Here is an 18,765-nt window from a genome sequence, read left to right as displayed (position 1 = left end):
ATCGGATCGCTGATTAAATGTTTCTGCTGACCTGGAATAAACAGAGCTGCTCACAGATGAGGAGCTGATTGGAAACAGAGACGGAATCATGATGCAAAACAGCTTTGCTACAAACCTGCTGCCATCCTTTGAAAAATTTTACAGCAATGAAAAATGTATTTCTATCACTTTTTGGAAACATAGAGACAAAATTTACATATACAGTGGGGGAGATAATCTAGAGCACAGTAATGACCAGAATTTTAAAAAGCCTGGGAGAAATGTCTAAGAGCAAATCCCCCACAGTGAGTCAGTCGATCCACTGGAGGCATTTATGACATTTGTAGATGCATATTTTTGCCTTCTCTTTTTGTGCTATTGGTTGTAACAAAAGGGTAAAACATGGCAGTTTTATCCAAAAATAATTCAAGAGCACAATTAAACAAAAAATGACTCCAAGAATGCATTTCATGTTAAACCTGAGCCCTAAATTTAAAGTGATGCTTTTTCTTAAACATCAATGTACACTTCTGTAAATGCTTGTTGGTAGCTTTTGAAGCATGTTTCATAGACTAGCTTCTGGCTTCGAAAGCACAATATACTAGCAACCAAAATGCTAATGTTAAAGCTTCTTGTTCAAAATCCGTGAGTGATGTTGCTATGATTACGCCCACTTTTTATATAAAAAAAAAACATGCTGTATTTAAACGCTACTGTAAACATGTAAATACTAGAAAATGTTGCAGCAGCCAAACACATGCCAACTGGTCTCTAACAAGTTAGTTAGCAGGTATGATAGCGCTCCATGCTCTTGTTCATTTATGGCTAATGCTTGCTCCAAAAACATGGCTGTAGCCAAAATACTAACACTGAGGCTTAAAATGCACACACTATAAAATATGGGCTAAAGCACAGACACTATGTCCATCTTTTACATAGTGTGTGGTTCTGCACAATTCTAGACTCTGTATGTCAGTCCCCGAGGAGTAAACCAAAGTGGAGAGGAATAAAGAGGAAAAGTATGATCATCACTGTAATGATCATACTTTGCAAAGTAACAAAAACGCATTCACAATTGGAGTGGACATAGATGCTTACTGACCGCGATTCCTCTTTTAAAAGTGGAGCTTGGGAGTACACACGCTGCAAGAAAAACAGGGCTACGTGAAGGTCTGATCAAGCAGGCTTATTGTGCTTTACAACACGGCCACAGCACGTAGTTACACACAAGGAAGCCAACAGACACTGACACATGAACACACCCTGCGAGTGGGCTCAGCCAGCATCAGAAGATTAACAGTGCTAGATGTTGACATCAGTCCACCAACAGTGAAACACAGAGGAGCATGCCCACGCTCAAAGGGCTCAGGGCTAATTTAGCTGATACTGCAGGCCTCAGCACTGGAAGGCTTTGTTGCATTTATTTTACATTAAATAGCACTATCAAGACAAACTGAGGAGATGCAATGCCCTTCACTGGTAACCATCAGCCCAAATCAGCTGCATGCACGGCTGACAGAATTGTGTTACAGTTTGATTTCAAAAAGTACTTCACTCTATACACTTTAAGGACTTTCTCTGCCTCACATTTATGGCCAGTTTCATCACCAATTAGGCTAACATGCACATCTTTGGACTGCAGTAGAAAGCCAGAGCACCCGGAGGAAGCCCACGCAGGCAAAGAGCAAAAAAGGAAAGGCCCCAGCCAGGATTTGATCACTGTAATTACATTGCCACTGTGTTGCTGTCTGTAAATGCTAACCACTTTCAGGCTTTGGTGAAGCATGTATGGATTCTGTAGGTGACCCTACAAAGCTGCAGGTATGGTCACCAGCTAACTGCCTTGTCAAACCAACTCCTAATATTTTCAGTAATAGATGTGCAGCAGGTGTTATTTGACATTTTCCTTTTCAAATTTTCTCAAATTTCAGTTACATGAATCGATTAAATATCAAAGCAATAGATACTGAAAATATAACATAAAACCAAAACTATATGAAATATCCAAAATGTTTAATGAGATTTGGATAAATCCCCTTCAGCACCACCCTGACCGTGACATCATCATCTCTGCGTCTGATCCCTTCTGTCTCATTTTTCGTTCTCTCCAGCCTCTTTTGTCCTCTACTGCAGCCTCTCTCCTCTCTCTGGCAGTCATGCAGCATAATCTCTGCGTTTTATCCAACACCCTTAAAGAGACAAAGCCCAGATGCCACTTACACTTGCTCCTGGACGCTGATGAAGTGTGTGTTTGTGTGGGTGTGTGTGACCTTACAATGTCAGAACTACTACTTAACATGGAAAGAATCTTCCACCCTAGGAAACAAAACACATCATCGCAGCAGCGTTTTTTAAGCAAAGCTTCACCAGTCAAAACAAATATATGACTTGCTCTGTCTGTGCTAGTGGCAGTGACAGAAGGTGACTTTCTGAGCACAGAGTAGACTGCAGCCTTTGTGTCTGGTGCTCAACTAAATTCTCCAGAGCTGAATGCCTACGTCAGTTTACTGAGTCTGTCACTTAGTGCTGGGCATGTGTTTCATGGCACAGAATATATAGAAAGTCACTGGGACCTAAAAACTTCATTTATAGAATCACAAGTTAATTTATTTTTAATGTTTTAAAAACAAGAATTAAGAATGTATGTTGTGGTTTTGGATGTCTAACACAGTATTTTGTGTGCTGAACTTCTAAGTCCTGCTGATTGCTGGTTTATATTTTTGGTATTCCTTCTTTCAGTTTACCCTTCCTCCCTTCTGTCACCCTTCCATTGTAAAAGTCTCAATCAGTGATTTCCCCAGTTTACTTATTTCCTGTTTTATTTTGGTAAGCCCTTTCTTGTATGTTTGGTATTTAGTTTTACCTTCCCTGTCTAGTTTTCCTGATTAGTTACAGCTGTGTTCCCTGGTGTTTCTGTGTGGAGAGAGCGCTGCTACGCACCTAGCGCTAGCATTGGAAGGAGATGCACTGCAGGTACTCCTTGACCTAGCCCCGGCAGAGCAGCATGAGCTCCAGGCCCTCACCATGGCATCAAGAGGCGATTTGGGCAGCGGCACTCCACTGATCAGAGCAGGGAGCATCTGACCATCCGGCCGGGGGAGAGCCTGGGCACCTTTGCAGTGGATGTTTTGCTGTATGCTTGTCGTGGCTACCCGGATTTCCCAGCAGCAGCCCGTGAGGAGCTTAGCCTGCATGCTTTTCTGCGAGGACTCTTTCCAGAGTGACTGCGCCAACACGGACGCCTGGCCATGCCTCGAACTTGGGCGTCCCATCGACAGACCGACCGTTGCTACCGGTGTGATGAGCCTGGCCATGTGGCACGCGACTGCCTGGCGCCCGCCCCGAAGACCAGAACTATGCGGCCTCAGGGAAACAAGAGGGGGAGCGGTGTAGCGAGGGGACCACCGCTCCAGCTTCCTGCCCCCCTCCAAGAACAATGCACGGTGGTGGGCCGAGTCGGGCATATCAAGGGACTCTACCTGAGCTGCTGTGTTGAGGACCAGCCCTGCCGGGCTCCGGTGGATACGGGGTCTACTATTTCCCTAATACGACCTGGGGTGCTCCCTGGGACGTCCGGGCCACTTGTGATGGGTTGGTCACCCACCGACACCCAGCTGATGACGGTGACAGGGGATAGGACTGACATGCGGGGGAAGAAACCATTGCGGATCCGAGTGAAGGATCTGGAGCTGGTGCATGACTTCTGGCTTGCTGACATCCAAGACCAGTGCATCATCAGCCTTGATCTACTGACCCGCTGGGGGGCCTGTGTTGACACCGTAAAGCTGGCTATCACTCTTGGTACAGAGACTCTGGCCCTCCAGTGCGGCCAAAAGCAGGGAACGGAGGGGACCACAGACAGACAAGCCGGGCTTCAGGCAGCTGCCACTCAACAGACTTCGGATGCCGGTGGCTCTGGACCATCTCTACTCGCCTCAGCCCCAGCCTCTAGGCCAGACAAACCTCCCTCGACCGAGACAACCCAAGCTGTTGATGACCTGTGGCAGCGCAGCAGCGTAGGTCTCACCGTTGACTAGTGCCAGCGGTTGAGGTGCCTCCTGGACGAGAATGTGGACATCATCGCCGCTAGTGACAAAGACTGCAGGCAGACGCGGCTGGTTCAGCACACCATCGACACCGGCTCTGCTCAACCCATCCGTCTGCGCCCACACCGGCTGCCCCTCTCGAAACGACAGGAGAACCGGGCCCAGGAGGCACTGGGCATGGCTACTGCTCAGGCCACAGCCAGCCGAGGGGGATGGCTCCCGTTGACCACGCAGCAGCTGAAGCGGGAGCAGGAGGCTGACGCAACGTTGGTTCAGGTGAGGGCCTGGCTGGAGGCGGCACAATGCCCAGGTTGGACGGGGGTGTCGGGACAGGGGCTCGAAGTGAAGGTCTACCACTGCCAGTACAACAATGTGGAGACCCACGACGGCCTCCTAGAAAAGAGCCTGCGACACCAGGTGCCAAGGGGGAGTTTTCATGCCTGGCGACAAGGTTTGGGTGTGCTGCCCGGTTCGCAAGAGAGGAGTGCCCCCCAGGCTGTGCAGTCACTGGCAAGGACCGGCAGAGGTCGTGGAGCGGCTAACAGAACTGGTTTACCGTATCTGCATACCAGGCCCGGGGCGCATGGTAATGTTGCACCAGGACAGACACCGTACCGACCGCCCGCTCCAGCAGCCGCCGGGGCAGGGGATGTTGGTGGCACCCCATGTTCTGATGGGGTCCCCTGCTATTTGAGATCGCCTTTGTGTTGGGTAATGGGGTTGTCGGGGACGACTGACCCCTTAGGTGTGGGCTATGTAGTGGGTCAGGGGTGTTTGGCGTTTGACAGCTACGTTCTGTTGTTCCAGGCGGCAGCATTATGTTGCTATGGTTACAGGTGACGCTCTCTCTCTGCGACTGTGTGTTTCTGGGTGGAGAGAGCGCCTTTTTGTTGTTGTTGTGTTTTCTGTTGAATGCTAAATAACGGCTGTGCTCCCTGGCTAACTTGCGGGAAGCAAGACCAAATGACACCTCTGTCTCCTCCTTGTCTGAGCTCGCCGCAATATGTTGATTCATGGTTTTCTTCTGTTTTTGTTGTACCGCCTGCTATAAAAAGACAGGCCAGGAAAATCTCCTCCATGTTTTTCGGTGTTTTTTGGTCCATTACTTTAACACTGTGATGCTTACGCCTTTGATAAAGTCTCACAATTGTCACCTTTCTTTTTCTAGATATAAAAATATGGATATGTACTGATAAATGATGAGAATTATAATATTTCTGACTGTCTGAGGCAAAATTTCCCTGATTCAAATCAAATCGATCGAATCGAGGTCTTGTGAATTGTAATCGAACTGATTCTAGAAATCAGTGAGGACACCCAGCCCTAGTCTGTTGCGTTGGGCTCTTTTAATAAAACTCCTCATTTAGGCGATAACGTGGAATCCCACCATCTTTATTCCAGCTCACTCTATGTTCATGACATAGCATCACTTCCTGTCTAGAAGGGTAAGTACTGCCCCCTAGTGGCGCATGATATTCACCAATATAGATTACACCACATCCCCTTTACTGAAGTCAGACTGGTACATTCTTTTGTTCTTCAAACAAAACATAACTGCATATAGTTTTTTCAATACAGGCATACCCCAACATTTCAGGAAACATAAAGTCAGTATTGTCATAAACACTTTTTCTTTTCCTCCTGTAACAGAATAAACACTTTCTCTTTTCTTTTCAACCTGTAACAGAATAAACACTTTTTTTCTTTTCAACATGCTACTCTTAAAACCACAACTTAGCATTTGAAACACACTTTTCCGTTTTCAAACAATCAGCTTCACAGATCAAGTCTTTTCGGTTTAATCACCTCCCTACCAGACCGGGTTCTAACCACACCTGGTGTATGGGGTGCGCTTGGCTCAGAAACTGTCTCTGTAGGAGTAGCTTGGATCTGTGTGGCTTCGGTTTGAGCCTCTGTTTGCGGGATCGGCACAAGATGACTGCGGTTCCTTCTAATTGTCCCTTGGGGCCCACTGATGACGTACGATCGTGGAGTCGGGTGGACTGCTGTCACTGTGCCCTGTGCTCTTGCATCCGTGATCCAGACTGGTTGTCCTGGCACCAATTTATCCAGTTCTCTTTTTCTATGTCTCTTGTTAAAACTTTCGGTTTGTCTCAGCCGTTTCTCTCTCTCCGAACAACTAACCTGCTGAAAATCAGGCAGACGGGGCTGTAAGGTTTCAGGAAGCATTGGCAAGGTAGTACGAAGCCTGCGCCCCATGAGAAGTTGAGCCGGGCTGTAGCCATTTGCCAGTGCTGTTGTTCTGTATGCCAGCAACGCCTTGTATGGATCGCTAGCCTTTTTGAGGAGATTCTTGACGGTCTGGACGCCTCTCTCCGCTTTGCCGTTGCTCTGCGGGTACCTGGGACTACTGGTAACATGCTCAAAACAGTAGTCCTTTGCAAAGTCTCTCATTTCTTGACATGCAAATTGTGGCCCATTATCGGTGATCAATACTTCAGGGATTCCATGGCGTGCAAATATTGACTGTAAATGCACAATCACATTGGCTGAACGAGTTGGACTGAGTTGAGCAATCTCGACATATCTCGAGAAGTAATCCACTACTAACAGATAGTTTTTGTCTTTTAGTGTGAACAGATCAGCTCCTAAGTTCTGCCATGGCCTCTCAGGTAAACGTGTGGGCATAAGAGGTTCCCTCACATTAACTCTCTCCTGAATGCACAGCCTGCACTTAAGGACAAGTTCACCGATCTGGTTACTCAGGCCTGGCCACCACACTGCTTGTCGCGCACGTTCTCTACACTTGACTACTCCTTGGTGTCCCTCGTGTATTTTGTCCAGAACTGCGTTTCGCATGTTTGCAGGTATGACCAACCTTGTACCTCTCAGTACTAGTCCATTGTGTACACTCAAAACTGCTCTTTCAGACCAGTAGTGCTTTACCACTCCCTGCAGCTGGTTCCTGTCCGGCCAGCCCTCTGCACAGTACTTCATGACTTGCGAACAGACGCTGTCAGACTGCAGCTGCTCACGGAGATCTGAAAGGTATTTGCTGCTAGTAGGAAGGCCCTCCAGCACTGTGTCAACGTAGATATCAGTGTCCTCCATAAGGTCATTGTCTCTGGGAATCACGTTGCCTGCCAACGGCAACCGTGACAGCGTGTCGGCCGTGGTGAGGCTTTTGCCTGGAATGTGCCTTATAGTGTAAGAATACCTCATCAGGCGCATGCGGAATCTCTGTATCCGCGGTGGAAGCAAATCCAGGGCTTGTCCTCTGAGTAGGCTCACTAGTGGCTTATGGTCGGTCTCAAGCTCAAAGTGTAGCCCTAGAATAAAGTCACTGAATCTTTCACAGGCCCAGGTGAGCGCTAGCGCTTCTTTTTCCAGCTGAGCGTAGCGCTGCTCTGTGGCTGTCAATGTCAATCATTGTCTTTCTGTAGTAAGACTGCCCCCAACCCATATGAAGAAGCATCTGCTGAGATCTTCTGGGGTTTGTTTGGGTTGTAGAGCTGTAGCACTGGTGCAGATGACAGTTCTTGTTTTAAACTGTTAAAGGCGTTTTGTTGCTCATGCCCCCAGTACCACATGTTTTTAGTTGAAAGCAAGTCTCTCAGTGGTTTGTCTTTTTCAGAAAGGTTTGGGATGAATTTCCCCAGCTGGTTCACCATTCCTAAGAAGCTCCTAAGCTCACTCACAGTGCTTGGCTCTTTCATCTTCTGCACCGCACTAGTTTTGTCAGGGTCGGGGCTCATGCCTTCAGATGACACAATGAATCCTAAGAATTTCACTGCTCTTTTGCCAAACTCACATTTTGACATGTTCAGGGTGACGCCTGCCTTCTCTGCATGGTCGAGGACAGCGTGGAGTCTCATGTCGTGCTCCTCTCTTGTAGATCCCCAGACCAGGATGTCGTCCATGTGGCATACGACTCCCGCGAGGCCGGCTGTCACTTCCGTCACCATCATGTTTTGGAAATGCTCTGGTGCACTGGAAATACCAAATGGCAGACGGTTGAAATGGTACCTCCCAAATGGCGTAATAAATGTGGTGAGGAGAGCAGATTCTTTGGACAGCGGTATTTGCCAAAAGCCCATGTTAGCATCAAGCTTGGAGAAATACTGTGCCCCTGTGAGCATGCCTAGTGTTTGGTCGACAGAGGGAAGAATATATCTTTCACGACACACCGACCCATTTAAAGGTGTCATGTCCACGCAGATGCGGACTGTCTCTTTGTCCTTTTTAGGGGCTACGACCATGCCGCAACACCAGTCTGTGGGCTCCTCCACACGACTGATCACCCCCAACTGTTCCATCCTCTGTAGCTCTGCTTTGACTTTGCCCAGTAGTGGGAGCGGAACACGCCTGGGCACTTTCAGTGAATAAGGTTTAGCGTCGGGCTTCAGCTTAATCGTGTACGGTTTTTGAACAAGCCCGAGCCCATCCCATAGCTTCGGGTACGCTTTCTTCACTGTCTCAAGGTCAACATTGTCCATTCGGGCAATTAGTTTCAGTCTCACAGAAGCTGTCCTGCTTAAGAGAGCTACACGCAGATTTCTGACTACATAGATTGTCTCTGCAGTGCTCCTGTCACTGTAGGAAATGTCCTCCTTTGTGGACCCAAGCACGGTCAGTGCTGCACCTCCTGGTCCATACAGTGGCTTCTCAGCTTTTTGCAGATGCTCATTTGGGTGCTTAATGTCTTTGAATGTCTCTTCTGAGATAGCTGTGACATCTGCCCCCGAGTCTAATTTGAAGGTCATGCTTTTGCCTCTCACGCAGATGTTAGCAAGCCACGGGTCTTCTCCTGAATCCAGTTCACCTAGGAAGAGTCCATCTGCACAGTCTGCCACCTCATGCACAGCTGTAGACCTACAAACTCTCCTGTAGTGTCCACGTTTCCCGCAGTTGTGGCATTCCGCATTTTTAGCTGGGCACTGTGCTGCTGGGTGCATCTGTGTTTTTCCACATTTAAAACACGTTTTATTTTCTTGTTTTGTTATTTGTGGTTTTCGTGGCTTGAACTGCTTTTGCTCTCTGCTTCTGAATTTATTGGGCTGTGACTTTCTGACATGCACGGCGTCCATGGCTGTTTTGCCTGTGCTGCTTTCGCCTCTGAGGTCAGTTTGCTGTCTTTTTATTTCCTCAGATTGTCTCGCCATTGTGATAGCTTTGGTTAGCGTCAAATCTTTGTTGAGCTGCATTCTCTCCGACAGTGATGAATCTTTAAGACCCACAACGAGCCTATCCCTCAAAAGTTCATCGTGGAGTTCACCATATTCACAGTTTTCAGCGAGAGCATATAGAGCTGTTATGAAGGAGTCAACTGTTTCCGCTGGCTGTTGTACTCGCTTATTAAACTTTGCTCTTTCATAAATCACATTCTTTCTGGGGACAAAATGTCTGTCAAATGCGTTTCTGACCGCATCGTACTGCTGGCGCTGCCCGTCTGTTAGGTCTAGTCCCCTTAGCACGTCGTCAGCCTCGTCTCCCATACAGTATACTAATGTGTTCACTTGGTTAGCATCAGTTGAACCATTCAGATTACTTGCCATTCTGAAACGCTCGAAACGTCTGATCCACTTCTCCCATTCTTGGGGCTTTGTGAAGTCGAACGGTTCCGGTGGCTTGATGGTGAAAGTAGCCGCTGGTGGAGCTGCCGTAACCGGGCCAGGAGTCGCCGGTAATGCTGCTGCTTGCTCCGTCATTTTCGTCACTAGCCGTTCGCCAAGCTGACGGTTATTTTTTTTTCACTGTCTCTCTTCGCCGCCTAGAGCGAGTGCACTTCTGACACCATGTTGCGTTGGGCTCTTTTAATAAAACTCCTCATTTAGGCGATAACGTGGAATCCCACCATCTTAATTCCAGCTCACTCTATGTTCATGACATAGCATCACTTCCTGTCTAGAAGGGTAAGTACTGCCCCCTAGTGGCGCATGATATTCACCAATATAGATTACACCACAAGTCTACTGGACCTCTGTAAACACTTTGCTATCGAGTTTATGGTGTCATTCAGTCATTTCAGGTCATATTGAATAAAAAGTTTAAGTCAATTTAACAACTCTTGGTCATATGTGTGAGTGTGTGATGTGATCATTGGCTAATGACTGGTGATTAACACTTAAATGATTAAAGTTGTTACCAAATGAGCGTGCAGTTTTACAGCCAGAACAACAAAATAGCAACGCCCACGAATACTAAACTCAATTTTTGCCCTCAATTTATCTTAAATATATTTAAGATATCTGTTAATTTTAAACAGTAAGCTTTTTATATTAACTATAAAAAACAAATGTATTTAATTTTACAGTACTGTATGGAATTTCTTATGTATAAAAGTTGCTACACTTAGGATTTTTACAACATTCAGCACTAACATCACTGTTAGAGTCTGTTACAATTAAATCAGGTTAAACAGATTTAATGGGACACTGAGTCAAATATTAATTTTAACTGGTTGTTTCAAAAGAGCTTTCCAAACAGAGTGTGTGAAATCCAACATGTGGTGACGTTTTCTAGTTTTTGTGTGCTCACAAACTATGAAACGTTCACGTTACTTAATTTTAACTCTGAGAAAATTAACATGAATTTTGTTTGGTTTACCAAATTCAAATATTTGAACTTAATGAACTATTAATAAATTGACACTACACAAGTGAATGAAATTTAACTGACAAATTTATGACCTGTTCATGAAACTTAATCAAAATACGTTAAGCAAACCTTTCATTTTTAGATGGAGATATGGTGGCATGATGAAATTACCTTCATTCTACAGATTAATTTTACTGCGATTTCTATGGACTTGGTTTGACCTTCAATAAATGATTGTTTCATTTGATATCTTCCTGAATAAGAGTCTTTCTTTGGGGTCCTGTCTTCACCAAATATGATATAGCATAGTAACGTGCAGCCACAAGACACAGACATGTTTGGAAGGTTTTGCACCATATTTTCTAGTCTTTGGCATGGAAGGAAGTTGGTTTGGAAACATATTTGGCGATGCTTCATCTCCTGCCTTGCGTTTGTGTGGGAGCCCCATCAAAAACCTGTCATACCGTGCCCCCCCTGCCATGGCTCTGAAGAGAGAGGAATACGCTGCTGCACATCAGCCTTTTAAAGTAAGAATTCTTGTTTCAGTCTTTTGCAAAAACATCTAATATTACTAGAAAACAAAAATGTGCTAGCCACCTCAGTCACTTTGTTCTCACCATAGCAAAGATGCTATCAGGTCAAAACTTGATAGAGAAACAAATATCACTGTATAGAGACGAGCCATGTGCATTTTATTATAGTTTAATTAATTTTGAACTATGTAGTTTTATTGTTTTGGACTCTTTTTTCCTAATGTAGGTGTACTCAGACCACCAGCATTCAAAGGGGTTTAAAAAGAAAGCTCAAATATAAGTTAATTAGTAAAAGGCTGAAATTTTTAAAAAATCACAATGGAAAAAGATTTAACAAACTGAAAGCAGGTGTAGATAATAAACTCATGATCCACGACTGCACTAACAGTGGACACCTTAACAATGTGATAGTCCCGCATTGAAACTACAATATCACTAAGGCAGACTACAAAATGTGCAGCATAGTTCACCCCAATGTTTTCTTTAGTTTAGATCAATAAAAACAAAACCAGCAGTAAAAAAATATCACTTCATTATAAAGTTTGATATTGAGAATAAAACATATAGCCTATAGTTTTTTTCAAGAAATGAGTGACAAAGACAGTGATTGTATCTGCTAAAACCAGTAAGATGCTAAGGTGCTGTATTCTGAGCTAGCTAGACGTGACAGAGTGTCTCTTTAGGCTGTAGGACACGGCATCCAATTTCAGCTTTTAGAAGGGTCAGGGCACAGGACAGTTTTTCACTTGCCCTCAGTCCAACTAATATGAGTTAAAGAGGAAGACAAGGACAAATCAGAATGAGGTTATTTTCCACTGTGCCACAGGACTCTCAGTTGAAGTTAAACTTTTGGATCATAGCTACACTCGTTGCGTACTGGAGGAAAGTCTTTTGTAACCTAGCATTAGCAAGTGCTTGAGAGGAACACTTTGAAAATGAGGTCATTAGTGCTTCAAGGCAAAAGAATAAAACGCCCCTTAGTGGACACAGACCCAGACTCTTCTTTGTTTCGTTAGCTTGGGCTTTAATAGCAATATCAAAGAGTTTATGCTCATTAAAGTTACATGTTGCTTGGTGTTATTAGCGCTGAGGAAAGAAAACAGAAGAAGAATCTCTGACTACTTGTCTTCACATTAAAAACTGAGTTCTTTTAAAACAACATTCACACAACCGTCAGTCAAGCCTTCTTCCAGACCACATGTCTGTTTACCTCTTTCCTCCTTGTTTCCTTCCCCTCCTGTCTAGTTTATTAAATGGCTGAATGTGACCTTTCTGGAGCCACTGGAACAGAGCCATGAGGGGCATTAATATGAGAACAGAGACCAGACAACAACACCTCCCTTCGTCCTGCTTCCTCACTGAATAGCTGCCTGTCTTCCTTTTTCCTCTGTAATCACTTTGCCTCATTATCACCATTTCATCTTCATCATCCTTCATCTTTATAGAAAAGCAACACTTAGTTTTCCAGTTTGTTAAACTGAGAAGAAATATGTCAAAATGGGTTTGAGTTATATGCAGTTAATACAATAATGGTGGCATATTTGTCACTATGAATACCAGAATTAGACAAAAACTGTAATCGTAGCGATAGTTATTTTTCATCAATGCTGCACTTCAGAGGTACTTAAGCTGTCTTGCTGATAAAATGTCAGAGCTCATAGTATAACAAACACTGACCATGACCGAGGTGTTTTTGTTTATATAAATTGTGAAGTGAAGTTAAAAAACCATGAAAATTTTTTGCTGTACAGGGTGTGATTAAAGCGAGGCCCATAGAAACAGAAACTGTTTAAATTTAGCTAATCCCCCCTTTAACGCTTTCTTTTTAGATCGCTCACTGGAAACCCCTGTATGACCACTCAATAACATCAAACTATTCTGGATGTTTTGAAAGCTGTTAAAACTATTCATCTGTTTCTACATTTCAGGGTCTCTTTTTTCAAAGGAATCCAGTATTTTTTACGCCTTTTTTGTCCGTTTCATATGAAGGCTTTTGTTTGCCTGTTGAAAAGCGTAATCTCAGTAGTTATATGATACCCAATTAATTGTCGTGTAGTGGGCTTTGCATTTGAACATAAACACTAACATAAAGATCACATGTTTGTCCTCATAGGACCGGGATTTGTGCCACCATGGACTGTAGTCTTGGACTAATGTAACAATGTGACCCCAGGGAACATGCTTTTTTCGCCGTGCTAGAATAAATACTAGAATAAAGTGCAATTGCACATCCACTACAGTAGGTGGCAGGGTTTTTTGCACCGAGCATGTGCACACACACAGCACACAGCAGGATGTGTGTTTTCAAAATGTTTTCTTCTTCCTAATGGGGACGTAAGAGAAAATAATTGAGAAGCACTGCTGTAGTTTATTTATATTTTTAATTGGTAATTATGCAACAGTTTAGCCATGTTATGGAGTAACATGGAAATAATGTATCATTAAGTAAATAACCAGTAATATGTAATAGATTACTTTATGTTACCTTCATATTAAAGTAACAAAGGAAGTGACTGGTTAAGCTGAGAGATTGCACTTAGTCACAGAAGATAGCAGAGCTGCTTGGATGTGACACAGATACTGCAGCTCAACGTAATCTAAGAATAAAACTATAAATTCTTATGTCAACTGGGAATGCACTTTTGTGGGTCTTCAGACTCCAACACAGTCTGGTGGAGATCAACTCGTATCGCACAGAATGTGTGAGCTGTCTAATGTCTGAACAGACAAACCCTAGTACAGAGACACGAACGTCACTGACCAATAATCCAGTGAAAATGACAACTTTACCCACACTATGCACATGTTTAGAGTATCTGTGAGCTCTGAACCTTAAAGATGTAACGGATAAAAATAAATCTTCAAGGATTAGCACTTTATCCTGATTTCACCTCAATAAATCCTTGGAATGAATTTCTCATTTGTCTGCATAGAAGGTGTTGCAGTCCTGCCTCCAGGGTCATCATAATATATCTGAGATATAAGGATAGCTTATAGTTCATTATCCAAAATATTTCTGTTTGCTGGGCTCTGATTGAAAAATCTATATTATTTTCTCAAGTAGCTAAAGTCACTCTTTATTTTGAGATTACTGGTGCCCCCTTTTTAAAATAATATCATCATTAAGTTGATATTAGGCATTCAAAGTAGGTGTGAGCAAGTGTCACTCACCATCTTCACTCTTTCATCTAAATATGGTTACTATTGATTTGAAAATGTCAAGATGGTAAAAACTTAGCTTAAAAATGTATCATTATGGAGATTCAAATTCAAGTTTGACTGGACCCAGAATACAGAGAAGAAGAAAAACCTAAAGCCAGTCATATAAGGCTCATTAAGGTTAGTTCTTAGCTTTGGTTAAAGCTAATTTTATATTTTTGGCCCACTGATAATTGAAAAATAAAATCTTACAGGGGGAAAATAACTGCAACAAATAGTGTAGCTTCTTAGCAGAGTATCGTCTGCTCTTTCAGACGTTTCCAGAAATGTAGAGTTTGTTGATTTTAGTTGCATTTAAATTAATGTAACGTATGTATTTGAAATAACTTGTTAAACAATCTCTTTCATTCAAGTTGACTAAAAACATAAAGAGGAATCCCTTTTTCAGACGTATTAGCTCAACTTAAAAAGAGTTAAACATTGTGGACTTTTAAACTTTGAATATTTAGTTTTAGTTAACAGTTTGTTGTGGGTCTGAGTATAAATGCGATGTTCCCAGCACTGGCTGCAGCTGTCTGTGTGGTGTTCTTTACTGGTACTTACTTTGTCTCTGCATATTTTTGTTTCTCTGAATTTAGGATTTGTCACAGCTGTTTGACAGTTTTCTGTCTCTTAGTTTTTCGTCCATTCTTCTAAACAGACTTGACACATTAGTTCTCTTCTTGCCCCTCTTGCATATGTCTGTGGTTGAACGCCTACCCCATCTCTTTAACCTTTTTTCTTTCTTTCACGCCGTTGTCTCATCCCCTCGTCTCTGCCTTTTTCCAGGCTCTTTCTCACCAGCTCTATTATTCACTTTGTCGTGCTTATGTAAGACAGCTGGTTGTGAAATCAATTACCGTTGCATTACATCGGCTATATTTGTCCTTGTGACGCCATTGCTACTAGTGGAAAGATACCATTATCGTCTCCTATGAAGTCTGTGTGGTGTGTAACTGTGGATCATCTGTAGATGATTTTTAAATTTCTATTGAGAAGGTGTTTTCCATTAGATGTGTGTAGGATTTGGTGTCGACATTGCCCCAAGAAATGTTTTCTAAGATAGTTTAGGACACAGTTGGACGTAACCCATAAGCAAGTTATTAGGTCAGCATATTTCCTCTGCAACGTGGAAGCTTTAGGATCTTCTAGAATGAATTATTAGGTTATTAAAAATGTACCTGAGCTTTTGTAAAACACTGTTAGGTCCTTATATTAACAACAATTTCTCAAATGTCATGCGAAAGAGCCAGGGTTATTAATCTTTCTCATCATATATTCTTTGAGCTCATTTTGTGGTTGAATGTCTTTGTGCTACTTTAGTATATCTTTCTTCTTTTTTTTTTTGCTTGCTTTGCGTCTCCGTAGATATTTTGTGTATGTGTCGTTGCTTTGGCCCTCTTTGTGAATGTCGTGCATCTCTTTGCGGTTGTTTTGGCGTTGATCAGAGTCTGTTCTTGTTTTAATCTCTGTTCTTGTAAGTTCGAGTCTCTTTGTGTTTTTGTGTCTTGGTGTTGTAGTTGCGCCTCTTTTGTCTTTTGTATTATTTCTTATTGCTGCTGTTTTGTGTCTTCACAGAGAACCTCTACCCGATTAATAATTATCACTGTAGTTGGTACAGGTTTTCTACTACGCAATAAATTCCTGTTTCCCCACCCCTCGTGTATCTGCTGAGTTCTCCTTCAGCAGTGTGAAGGATCTGGTAAACAGCACTGTCGGCAAAGCTACTGAGATGACCAGTGAGGCATGTGGATATCACAGTCAACTTGCCACAGAGGAGGGCCTAACTTCAAAGCCTCTCTTCATCCTCTTAACTAACTGTGGTCAGGCAGCCAAAGTGTCAGTGGGTGAGAAGTTATTTACAGACCTGTTTTCAGTGTCCCTTTCACTGAGGAATGCTGCCCAGAAAACAGCAACAAAAAAAGAGCTTTTTTTCCTTCAGTGAGCTTTTCGAGTTTGGGGAGAAACAGTCAGTCTCTACAGCAGTTTCTTGAGAACAAAATGGACCTGTCCTCTTTTCTTTTCTCTGCCTCTGATGCTTCTGTTTCTCTCTTTAGCTCTGCCTAGGAATGGTTGCCATGACAACCAAGCTCAGTCCCACCAGGCATGGCTCACCTTTTTCGCTTTTAAACATTTATTTTCTTATTTTAATGAATCTAAACTAGCAAATTTGCACATTTTCTACGTTTTAAATGTTTACTGCTTTGATGAAAGCTTCGTCTTTGTTCTTTTGACTTCTCTTTTTTTTTTCTTTATATTTGTTTGTTTACTTCACCTCACTGCTTTATTAATCAATCGCAGAGCTGAATTAGAACTCGAATTTGAAGTAGTGTAGTCATCAATCTAGAAAGAGGAAACAGGAACAAAATATACTAAAGTTCAAAGGTGAAAGTGAAACTTTTTTTGTACAAAATCTGGTCTGTGCAAAAATATTCGGTGGGATTATGGTCGGGTGTTTTCTATAGAAAATATGTGCTGGAAGGGAAAACCTGCTTTACATGATGATAATACATGTGACCCACAAAACAACACGAAACAGTGAGTGAAAAGCTGGAAGACTTCAGTTAAAAACTGGTATCATTTTACATTATACAGGTGTGACAGGAAACTGTCACTTTCTTTGCAATCTGCACATGACTTCACGAGTAAAGTTACACATATTTGTCTCTATTATTTCAGGGTTTCACCTTATAATCAAAAGCACTGTTGTTGTGATTTGGTATGATATAAATAAAACTGACTTGAATTAAACATTACTGACAGAACGATTCCCAGGAAGGCACATAGTGGCACGAATTCCATTATTGTATTAACTCTATTATCACTCTCACTCCTAGCCCTGTTTTAAAATTACACATAATGCCCTCTTTTGTTCTTCATTCACGAGGACCTCTTGCCAAATTACACATCTCAGTGTCGCACCATGGTAACCCTTTCTCACACTGCTTCCTTGTCCCTGCTCATTTGTGTAGGGTTATGAAACCATTTGTATCACTTTGGATTGTTACTGTGTATCTGTTCAGGTGAACTCAGGGCAGGTTAGAGAACTAGTGGAGGGATTTTAATAAGTCTTTATAAAAAAAGATGTTCTATGAATTATAGGAAATATTGGTGCACATCAGAAGTAAGCACACAGTACACATGCAATGCTGTGTGCTGCTGAACCTTTATGCTCTGATGGGGGTTTTTTGCTTCTTTTTACCTCTACCCCATTTCCTCGAGGCGAAGGCCTCCGTTGTAATTAAAATGTGTTGTTAATCCATAATCCAAATACAGGCTACAATGATTTATTGCAACACCTTTTGGTACAAATTTGTATTACACAAAGTACAGCATTTCCCTGATATATTGTATATGAATTAACTTTGTTAATTTTCAAAGATTCTGAATTATTTTTGCTCTCTTGATAACTTTTATTTCTTTTGCCTGTCATATCATTTCCTAAGTCTGGGTTAGACGTCAGTGGTAATAGTGGTTTTTCAACTTGGAGAAAACTGTCTGCATTGATACACTAATATAATGTAGGTAAAAGACAGAAAATAGGTGCGATAAAAACTACATGAACAGAAAACCAGGAGTCAATCTTGGCTGTTGATATTTATAGAAAGTGATCAGAGAACATAACAATAAAACCCTTGTGAATCTCATCTGAATGAGGCCTGAGGCAGCTAAAAACTCAGTTAGTTCAAGTTTGTCAGGTACTGGACATTTTGCTGCTACAGTTGGAACAAACCGTCATGAGAGTAAAGCTACACACGGATTTCCTGTATCTGTGTTAGTTATGCAACTCTGAGGGGAAGGTTGGAAACTGTGTCGCAGGTCTAGTCATTCAGTGACAGTGAAGCACTTTAATAACTCACGTCATCCTTTAAAATACTCACACTTATCACCCTAGGGACCGTTTTCTGCCACGCCCGAAAAAGTGCTATAAAAAATTTATATATTAATATTTTTTTCCACTTTAAATTAGCCAATCTTTTAGACCTACTTCTCCTTGAAATATTCATGTCAAGTTTTAATTACATTTCGCGGATTTTAACCCTTTATATCCCGGTTTCGTCACATGAGCGCACTGCTTTTTTTGCCCCAAAAAACAAAAAACTTGAATATTTTCCAAAAAAAAACATTTGAGGTAATATTCAATTGTTATTATAATTAGGCCTTTAGATGGACTAAAGATTGGCACCAAGAGTCATTTCGATCGCCTTTTATTTTTTTTCCAGGAGCGCATTTCATAAAATGCACACTATCGACCACGCCCAAAAAGTGCTATAAAAAATTTATATATTAATATTTTATTCCACTTTAAATTAGCCAATCTTTTAGACCTACTTCTCCTTGAAATATTCATGTCAAGTTTTAATTACATTTCGCGGATTTTAACCCTTTATATCCCGGTTTCGTCACATGAGCGCACTGCTTTTTTTGCCCCAAAAACATAAAACATAAAA

The 18,765-nt window shown here is 42.4% G+C and overlaps 1 protein-coding gene across 3 annotated transcripts in view; it reads right to left on the bottom strand.

Annotated features, from left to right (window-relative positions):
• Window positions 1-18,765, bottom strand: part of ndrg4 (NDRG family member 4) — a 68,156-nt gene that overhangs the window by 32,806 nt on the left and 16,585 nt on the right. The gene's annotated exons all lie outside the window — the stretch shown is intronic.

The sequence above is a fragment of the Rhamphochromis sp. 'chilingali' genome, assembly GCF_963969265.1.
Source record: "Rhamphochromis sp. 'chilingali' genome assembly, chromosome: 2".
Classification (NCBI taxonomy): Eukaryota; Metazoa; Chordata; class Actinopteri; order Cichliformes; family Cichlidae; genus Rhamphochromis; species Rhamphochromis sp. 'chilingali'.
Note: the sequence above shows the minus strand (reverse complement) of the source record. Positions and strands in the feature narration are given on the sequence as shown.